The sequence below is a fragment of the Chiloscyllium punctatum genome, unplaced genomic scaffold, assembly GCF_047496795.1.
Source record: "Chiloscyllium punctatum isolate Juve2018m unplaced genomic scaffold, sChiPun1.3 scaffold_1177, whole genome shotgun sequence".
Taxonomy (NCBI): Eukaryota; Metazoa; Chordata; class Chondrichthyes; order Orectolobiformes; family Hemiscylliidae; genus Chiloscyllium; species Chiloscyllium punctatum.
The window spans coordinates 10,001-20,000 of NW_027310911.1; positions in this window are offsets into that span (position 1 = coordinate 10,001).

Sequence of the window (10,000 nt, forward strand, 5' to 3'; positions counted from 1 at the left end):
CCACGGGACCCCTTTCGCCTGCAGGTCCCGAGCCGCCTTTATTTGCTGTTACGAGCATCGTGTGCCCCATACCTGCGTGACGAGCACCGCAGGGCGGCAGAGCCATCGCACTTGGCCGGGTGGCAGAGGAGGACCAGACTATTCACAGATAGCGGCCCAACGACTCCCAGAGCCGGTCGTGCGGCGCGCGAGGTCTGCTGTCATCACAAGAGGCTTTAGGGAGTGCTCAGGCAAGGGTCAGCCCGCAGCCTTCCTGGCAACACCCAGGGGAACCAGGCCACTCGCGTCTCTCGCCTTCATTTTCGACACGAGCGCCTGCGGAGGGCCACCACCCCCTCCGATTGTCAAGAGACCTCCGCACCGGCCTCTGACTTACTCTCAGAATGGACGGAAAGAGCCGGGTAAGCCTTTGAAAAGATTCGACCACGTGCCGAAAACTTTAGACTTCCGTGAGCTCTCCGGCTTGCACCGAGACCCGAAGTCGACGTGCTTAGCACCACGGGACCCCTTTCGCCTGCAGGTCCCGAGCCGCCTTTTATTTTTGTTACGAGTATCGTGTTCCCCAAACCTGGGTGACGAGCACCGCAGGGCGGCAGAGCCATCGCGCTTGTCCGGGTGGCAGAGGAGGACCAGACTATTCACAAATAGCGGCCCAACGACTCCCAGAGCCGGTCGTGCGGCAGGCGAGGTCTGCTCTCATCACAAGAGGCTTTAGGGAGTGCTCAGGCAACGGTCAGCCCGCAGCCTTCTTGGCAACACCCAAGGGAACCAGGCCACTCGCGTCTCTCGCCTTCATTTTGGACACGAGCGCCTGTGGAGGGACGGCCGGAGTCAACGTGGGGTTTGCCCGCCCTCCAATAGTGTCAAAAGACCGCCGCACAAGTCTCTGACTGACTCTTAGAACAGACAGAAAGAGTTTGTCAAATCTGTCAAAAAATTGACAAAGTGTCAAAAATTCGACTTCCAAGAGCTCTCCGGCATGCACTCATACCTGTCATTAAAGTGCTATGCCCGTGGAACCGTTTTTCGGATGCCTTTCAGAACGGTCCCGCGCCGCCATTTTGTTCTAAAAATCGTGTTCCCATATATCTCCGGGTACCCCGCCAACCTCACTGCGGAAAAACTACAAGTGGCACTGAATGGGTCTGAATTCCAAATTTGACTGCATCGGTCTGGAACTCGGTCCGGTCAAAACCGTTTGGATTTTTCTCGGTCCGGACTTCCGCGACAGACAAAGTTAAAGTTTTCGGGCTGCAGGCACAAAACGACAGCTGGCCATTTGCCGGGCTCAATTCACCCAATTCCTCCGGCACTTCGGAGCACATGTTCGGTGTAAGTTTGCGAATCTTTCCCGATGCTGCAGCATTTTCCTCCGCTGACACTTAGAATATTTTTCACACTTTGCTGAAAATTTTTCTAAGTGTTTTTTTCCAAGTTTTCCTGGTTACTGATTTCTTCTTTTTAAACATTTTTCTAAGTTTTTCTGGTTACTGATTTCTTCTTTTTAAACATTTTTCGCAGTTTGTCTGGTTACTGATTTCTTCTTTTTAAACATTTTTCGCCGTTTTTCTGGTTACTGATTTCTTCTTTTTAAACATTTTTCGCCGTTTTTCTGGTTACTGATTTCTTCTTTTTAAACATTTTTCTAAGTTTTTCTGGTTACTCATTTCTTCTTTTTAAACATTTTTCTAAGTTTTTCTGGTTACTGATTTCTTCTTTTTAAACATTTTTCTAAGTTTTTCTGGTTACTCATTTCTTCTTTTTAAACATTTTTCTAAGTTTTTCTGGTTACTCACTTCTTCTTTTTAAACATTTTTCTAAGTTTTTCTGGTTACTGATTTCTTCTTTTTAAACATTTTTCGCCGTTTTTCTGGTTACTGATTTCTTCTTTTTAAACATTTTTCTAAGTTTTTCTGGTTACTCATTTCTTCTTTTTAAACATTTTTCGCCGTTTTTCTGGTTACTGATTTCTTCTTTTTAAACATTTTTCTAAGTTTTTCTGGTTACTGATTTCTTCTTTTTAAACATTTTTCTAAGTTTTCCTGGTTACTCATTTCTTCTTTTTAAACATTTTTCTAAGTTTTCCTGGTTACTCATTTCTTCTTTTTAAACATTTTTCTAAGTTTTCCTGGTTACTGATTTCTTCTTTTTAAACATTTTTCGCAGTTTTTCTGGTTACTGATTTCTTCTTTTTAAACATTTTTCTAAGTTTTTCTGGTTACTGATTTCTTCTTTTTAAACATTTTTCTAAGTTTTTCTGGTTACTCACTTCTTCTTTTTAAACATTTTTCTAAGTTTTTCTGGTTACTCACTTCTTCTTTTGAAACATTTTTCTAAGTTTTTCTGGTTACTGATTTCTTCTTTTTAAACATTTTTCTAAGTTTTTCTGGTTACTGATTTCTTCTTTTTAAACATTTTTCGCAGTTTGTCTGGTTACTGATTTCTTCTTTTTAAACATTTTTCGCCGTTTTTCTGGTTACTGATTTCTTCTTTTTAAACATTTTTCTAAGTTTTTCTGGTTACTCACTTCTTCTTTTTAAACATTTTTCTAAGTTTTTCTGGTTACTGATTTCTTCTTTTTAAACATTTTTCGCAGTTTTTCTGGTTACTGATTTCTTCTTTTTAAACATTTTTCTAAGTTTTCCTGGTTACTGATTTCTTCTTTTTAAACATTTTTCGCAGTTTTTCTGGTTACTGATTTCTTCTTTTTAAACATTTTTCTAAGTTTTTCTGGTTACTCACTTCTTCTTTTTAAACATTTTTCTAAGTTTTCCTGGTTACTGATTTCTTCTTTTTAAACATTTTTCGCAGTTTGTCTGGTTACTGATTTCTTCTTTTTAAACATTTTTCGCAGTTTTTCTGGTTACTGATTTCTTCTTTTTAAACATTTTTCTAAGTTTTTCTGGTTACTCACTTCTTCTTTTATAACATTTTTCTAAGTTTTCCTGGTTACTGATTTCTTCTTTTTAAACATTTTTCTAAGTTTTCCTGGTTACTGATTTCTTCTTTTTAAACATTTTTCTAAGTTTTCCTGGTTACTGATTTCTTCTTTTTAAACATTTTTCTAAGTTTTTCTGGTTACTCATTTCTTCTTTTTAAACATTTTTCGCAGTTTTTCTGGTTACTGATTTCTTCTTTTTAAACATTTTCCTAAGTTTTCCTGGTTACTGATTTCTTCTTTTTAAACATTTTTCTAAGTTTTCCTGGTTACTCATTTCTTCTTTTTGATCATTTTTCTAAGTTTTCCTGGTTACTGATTTCTTCGTTTTGAACATTTTTCTAAGTTTTCCTGGTTACTCACTTCTTCTTTTCAAACATTTTTCATCGTTTTTCTGTTTACTCATTTAGCACTTTCAGGCACTTTCCGATCATTTCCTCGTTCCCGATTTCACCCTTTAAAACGCTTTCGGGCATTTCCCTAAGTTTTGCGGTTCACTCGTTTGGGACTCACTGACACCTTCTCTAGCTTCCCTGCTCACTTTTTTCGTACTGTTGAGAAAATTCGAACCCTTTCCTTAACTATGCCGGTTACTGACTTCACCGCTTCAGACCCTTGTCCCCGTAATGAAAGATACCATTTCCCACCGTGGGAAATGCACGAAAATCGGACTGAACACGGGGGAGGCTCCCCCCTCGAAGGCGAGACCGTCGGCAGAACCGCCGGGTCAAACCCGGCTGAGCTACCCGGCTTACAAGTCTCAAAGTCGGTATGAGCAGTCACGTCCACCCCCATTCCCTTTTGGACCACTTCCCACGGTTCCAAATGCATGAAAATCGGCCTGTACACGGGGGAGGCACCCGCCTCGAAGACGAGACCGTCGGCAGAACCGCCGGGTCAAACCCGGCTGAGCTACCCGGCTCGGAAGCGCCAAAGTCGGGTTGAGCAGTCACATTCACTCCCATCCCCTTTTGGGCAACTTCCCACGGTTGGAAATGCATGGAAATCGGACTGAACACGGGGGAGGCTCCCCCCTCGAAGGCGAGACCGTCGGCAGAACCGCCGGATCAAACCCGGCTGAGCTACCCGGCTTACAAGTCTCAAAGTCGGTATGAGCAGACACGTCCACCCCCATTCCCTTTTGGACCACTTCCCACGGTTCGAAATGCATGAAAATCGGCCTGTATACGGGGGAGGCACCCGCCTCGAAGACGAGACCGTCGGCAGAACCGCCGGGTCAAACCCGGCTGAGCTACCCGGCTCGGAAGCGCCAAAGTCGGGTTGAGCAGTCACATTCACTCCCATCCCCTTTTGGGCAACTTCCCACGGTTGGAAATGCATGGAAATCGGACTGAACACGGGGGAGGCTCCCCCCTCGAAGGCGAGACCGTCGGCAGAACCGCCGGATCAAACCCGGCTGAGCTACCCGGCTTACAAGTCTCAAAGTCGGTATGAGCAGACACGTCCACCCCCATTCCCTTTTGGACCACTTCCCACGGTTCGAAATGCATGAAAATCGGCCTGTATACGGGGGAGGCACCCGCCTCGAAGACGAGACCGTCGGCAGAACCGCCGGGTCAAACCCGGCCGGGCTACCCGGGTTAGAAGCCCTAGAGTCGGGTTGAGCAGTCACAATCACTCCCATCCCCTTTTGAACCTGTTCCCACCGTTGGAAATGCACGAAAATCGGCCTGTACACGGGGGAGGCTCCCCCCTCGAAGGCGAGACCGTCGGCAGAACCGCCGGGTCAAACCCGGCTGAGCTACCCGGCTTACAAGTCTCGAAGTCGGGTTGAGCAGTCACATTCACTCCCATCGACTTTTGGGCAACTTCCCACCGTTGCAAATGCATGAAAATCGGCCTGTACACGGGGGAGGCACCCGCCTCGAAGTCGAGACCGTCGGCAGAACCGCCGGGTCCAACCCGGCTGAGCTACCCGGCTTACAAGTCTCAAAGCCGGGTTGGGCAGTCACGTTCACCCCCATTCCCTTTTGGATCACTTCCCACGGTTCGAAATGCACGAAAACCGGCCTGTACACGGGGGAGGGTCCGCCCTCGAAGGCGAGACCGTCGGCAGAACCGCCGGGTCAAACCTGGCTGAGCTACCCGGCTTACAAGTCTCAAAGTCGGGTTGAGCAGTCACGTTCACTCCCATCGACTTTTAGACCACTTCCCACGGTTCGAAATGCACGAAAATCGGCCTGTACACGGGGGAGGCACCCGCCTCGAAGACGAGACCGTCGGCAGAACCGCCGGGTCAAACCCGGCCGAGCTACCCGGCTTAAAAGTCTCAAAGTCGGTATGAGCAGTCACATTCACCCCCATTCCCTTTTGGACCACTTCCCACGGTTGGAAATGCATGAAAATCGGCCTGGACACGGGGGAGGCTCCCCCCTCGATGACGAGACCGTCGGCAGAACCGCCGGAACAAACCCGGCTGAGCTACCCGGCTTACAAGTCTCAAAGTCGGTATGAGCAGACACGTCCACCCCCATTCCCTTTTGGACCACTTCCCACCGTTGGAAATGCACGAAAATCGGCCTGTACACGGGGGAGGCACCGGCCTCGAAGACGAGACCGTCGGCAGAACCGCCGGGTCAAACCCGGCTGAGCTACCCGGCTTACAAGTCTCAAAGTCGGGTTGAGCAGTCACATTCACTCCCATCGACTTTTGGGCAACTTCCCACGGTTCGAAATGCACAAGATTCGGCCTGAACACGGGGGACGCTCCCCCCTCGAAGGCGAGACCGTCGGCAGACCCGCCGGGTCAAACCCGGCTGAGCTACCCGGCTCGGAAGCGCCAAAGTCGGTATGAGCAGTCACGTTCACTCCCATCCCCTTTTGGACCGCTTCCCACGGTACGAAATGCATGAAAATCGGCCTGTACACGGGGGAGGCACCCGCCTCGAAGACGAGACCGTCGGCAGAACCGCCGGGTCAAACCCGGCTGAGCTACCCGGCTTACAAGTCTCAAAGTCGGGTTGAGCAGTCACATTCACTCCCATCGACTTTTGGGCAACTTCCCACGGTTCGAAATGCACAAAATTCGGCCTGAACACGGGGGACGCTCCCCCCTCGAAGGCGAGACCGTCGGCAGAACCGCCGGGTCAAACCCGGCTGAGCTACCCGGCTTAAAAGTCTCAAAGTCGGTATGAGCAGTCACATTCACCCCCATTCCCTTTTGGACCACTTCCCACGGTTGGAAATGCATGAAAATCGGCCTGGACACGGGGGAGGCTCCCCCCTCGATGACGAGACCGTCGGCAGAACCGCCGGAACAAACCCGGCTGAGCTACCCGGCTTACAAGTCTCAAAGTCGGTATGAGCAGACACGTCCACCCCCATTCCCTTTTGGACCACTTCCCACCGTTGGAAATGCACGAAAATCGGCCTGTACACGGGGGAGGCACCGGCCTCGAAGACGAGACCGTCGGCAGAACCGCCGGATCAAACCCGGCCGAGCTACCCGGGTTAGAAGCCTCAGAGTCGGGTTGAGCAGTCACGTCCACCCCCATTCCCTTTTGGACCACTTCCCACGGTTCGAAATGCACGAAAATCGGCCTGTACACGGGGGAGGGAGCCGCCTCGAAGACGAGACCGTCGGCAGAACCGCCGGTTCAAACCCGGCTGAGCTACCAGGCTCGGAAGCGCCAAAGTCGGGTTGAGCAGTCACATTCACTCCCATCCCCTTTTGGGCAACTTCCCACCGTTGCAAATGCATGAAAATCGGCCTGTACACGGGGGAGGGAGCCGCCTCGAAGACGAGACCGTCGGCAGAACCGCCGGATCAAACCCGGCTGAGCTACCAGGCTCGGAAGCGCCAAAGTCGGTATGAGCAGTCACATTCACTCCCATCCCCTTTTGGGCCACTTCCCACGGTTCGAAATGCACGAAAATCGGACTGAACACGGGGGAGGCTCCCCCCTCCAAAACGAGACCATCGGCAGAATCGACGGGTCAAACCCGGCCGAGCTACCCGGGTTAGAAGCCTCAAAGTCGGGTTGAGCAGTCACGTCCACCCCCATCCCCTTTTGGACCACTTCCCACGGTTCGAAATGCACGAAAATCGGCCTGTACACGGGGGAGGCACCCGCCTCGAAGACGAGACCGTCGGCAGACCCGCCGGATCAAACCCGGCCGAGCTACACGGCTTACAAGTCTCAATGTCGGTATGAGCAGTCACGTCCACCCCTATTCCCTTTTGGACCACTTCCCACGGTACGAAATGCATGAAAATCGGCCTGTACACGGGGGAGGCACCCGCCTCGAAGACGAGACCGTCGGCAGAACCGCCGGGTCAAACCCGGCCGAGCTACCCGGCTCGGAAGCGCCAAAGTCGGGTTGAGCAGTCACATTCACTCCCATCGACTTTTGGGCAACTTCCCACGGTTCGAAATGCACAAAATTCGGCCTGAACACGGGGGACGCTCCCCCCTCGAAGGCGAGACCGTCGGCAGAACCGCCGGGTCAAACCCGGCTGAGCTACCCGGGTCGGAAGCGCCAAGGTCGGTATGAGCAGTCACATTCACTCCCATCCCCTTTTGGACCGCTTCCCACGGTTTGAAATGCACGAAAATCGGCCTGTACACGGGGGAGGCTCCGCCCTCGAAGGCGAGACCGACGGCAGAACCGCCGGGTCAAACCCGGCCGGGCTACCCGGGTTAGAAGCCTCAGAGTCGGGTTGAGCAGTCACATTCACCCCCATCCCCTTTTGAACCTCTTCCCACCGTTGGAAATGCACGAAAATCGGCCTGTACACGGGGGAGGCGCCCCTCTCGAAGGCGAGACCGACGGCAGAACCGCCGGGTCAAACCCGGCCGAGCTACCCGGGTTAGAAGCCTCAGAGTCGGGTTGAGCAGTCACATTCACCCCCATCCCCTTATGAACCTCTTCCCACCGTTGGAAATGCACGAAAATCGGCCTGTACACGGGGGAGGCCCCCCTCTCGAAGACGAGACCGTCGGCAGACCCGCCGGATCAAACCCGGCCGAGCTACACGGCTTACAAGTCTCGATGTCGGTATGAGCAGTCACGTCCACCCCCATTCCCTTTTGGACCACTTCCCACGGTACGAAATGCATGAAAATCGGCCTGTACACGGGGGAGGCACCCGCCTCGAAGACGAGACCGTCGGCAGAACCGCCGGGTCAAACCCGGCTGAGCTACCCGGCTCGGAAGCGCCAAAGTCGGGTTGAGCAGTCACATTCACTCCCATCCCCTTTTGGGCCACTTCCCACGGTTCGAAATGCATGAAAATCGGCCTGTACACGGGGGACGCTCCCCCCTCGAAGGCGAGGCCGTCGGCAGAACCGCCGGGTCAAACCCGGCTGAGCTACCCGGGTTAGATGCCTCAAAGTCGGGTTGAGCAGTCACATTCACCCCCATCCCCTTTCGGCCCCCTTCCCACGGTTGGAAATGCATGAAAATCGGCCTGTACACGGTGGGCGCTCCCCCCTCGAAGGTGAGACCTTCGGCAGAACCGCCGGGTCAAATCCTGCCGAGCTACCCGCGTTAGAGGTCTCAATGTCGGCTTCAGCAGTCACATTCAATCCCATTCCCGTTTGGACCTCTTCCCGCCGATGGAAATGCACAAAATTCGGCCTGAACACGCGGGACGCTCCCCCCTCGAAGGCGAGACCGTCGCCAGAACCGCCGGGTCAAATCCGGCTGAGCTACCCGCGTTACAGGTCTCAAAGTCGGGTTGAGCAGTCACGTTCACCCCCATCCCCTTTCGGACCCCTTCCCACGGTTGGAAATGCATGAAAATCGGCCTGTACACGGTGGGCGCTCCCCCCTCGAAGGTGAGACCTTCGGCAGAACCGCCGGGTCAAATCCGGCCGAGCTACCCGCGTTAGAGGTCTCAATGTCGGCTTCAGCAGTCACATTCAATCCCATTCCCGTTTGGACCTCTTCCCGCCGATGGAAATGCACAAAATTCGGCCTGAACACGCGGGAGGCTCCCCCCTCGAAGGTGAGACCTTCGGCAGAACCGCCGGGTCAAATCCGGCCGAGCTACCCGCGTTAGAGGTCTCAATGTCGGCTTCAGCAGTCACATTCAATCCCATTCCCGTTTGGACCTCTTCCCGCCGATGGAAATGCACAAAATTCGGCCTGAACACGCGGGACGCTCCCCCCTCGAAGGCGAGACCGTCGCCAGAACCGCCGGGTCAAATCCGGCCGAGCTACCCGCGTTAGAGGTCTCAATGTCGGCTTCAGCAGTCACATTCAATCCCATTCCCTTTTGGAACACTTCCCGCCGTTAACAATGCACGATATTCGGCCTGAACACGCGGGACGCTCCCCCCTCGAAGGTGAGACCTTCGGCAGAACCGCCGGGTCAAATCCTGCCGAGCTACCCGCGTTAGAGGTCTCAATGTCGGCTTCAGCAGTCACATTCAATCCCATTCCCGTTTGGACCTCTTCCCGCCGATGGAAATGCACAAAATTCGGCCTGAACACGCGGGGCGCTCCCCCCTCGAAGGCGAGACCGTCGCCAGAACCGCCGGGTCAAATCCGGCTGAGCTACCCGCGTTACAGGTCTCAAAGTCGGCTTCAGCAGTCACATTCAATCCCATTCCCTTTTGGAACACTTCCCGCCGTTAACAATGCACGATATTCGGACTGAACACGGGGGCCGGTCCGCCCTCGAAGTCAACACCGTCCGCAGAACCGCCGGGGCAAATCCGGCTGAGCTACCCCGCCCCCGAACACTCAAAGTCCCTCTGAAGCCTTGCATTCGCCTCCTTGGAAAATTGACGTCAAACATTACCAAAATCGGGGGCACGAGCACTAAAGCTAAGTCTCACCCTTTCCCTATCCCTAACCAGGAACCGAACGCCCACCCTCAGCCTCACACCAACGCCGGTGCCACTCCAGACAGACACACCCTTCAAAACCACACCCATCCGGCCATGCAACTCAAAAAGGGTCCAAATTCAGAAACACCCCCTTCAAAAGGCACTCCATCCTCGGCCACACCACCGGGACATGCTCCCCTCGGCGATAATTAAGCCCCCACCACTATTTGAAGCCAACCGCAGCCGCAACTCGAACGGAGAAATC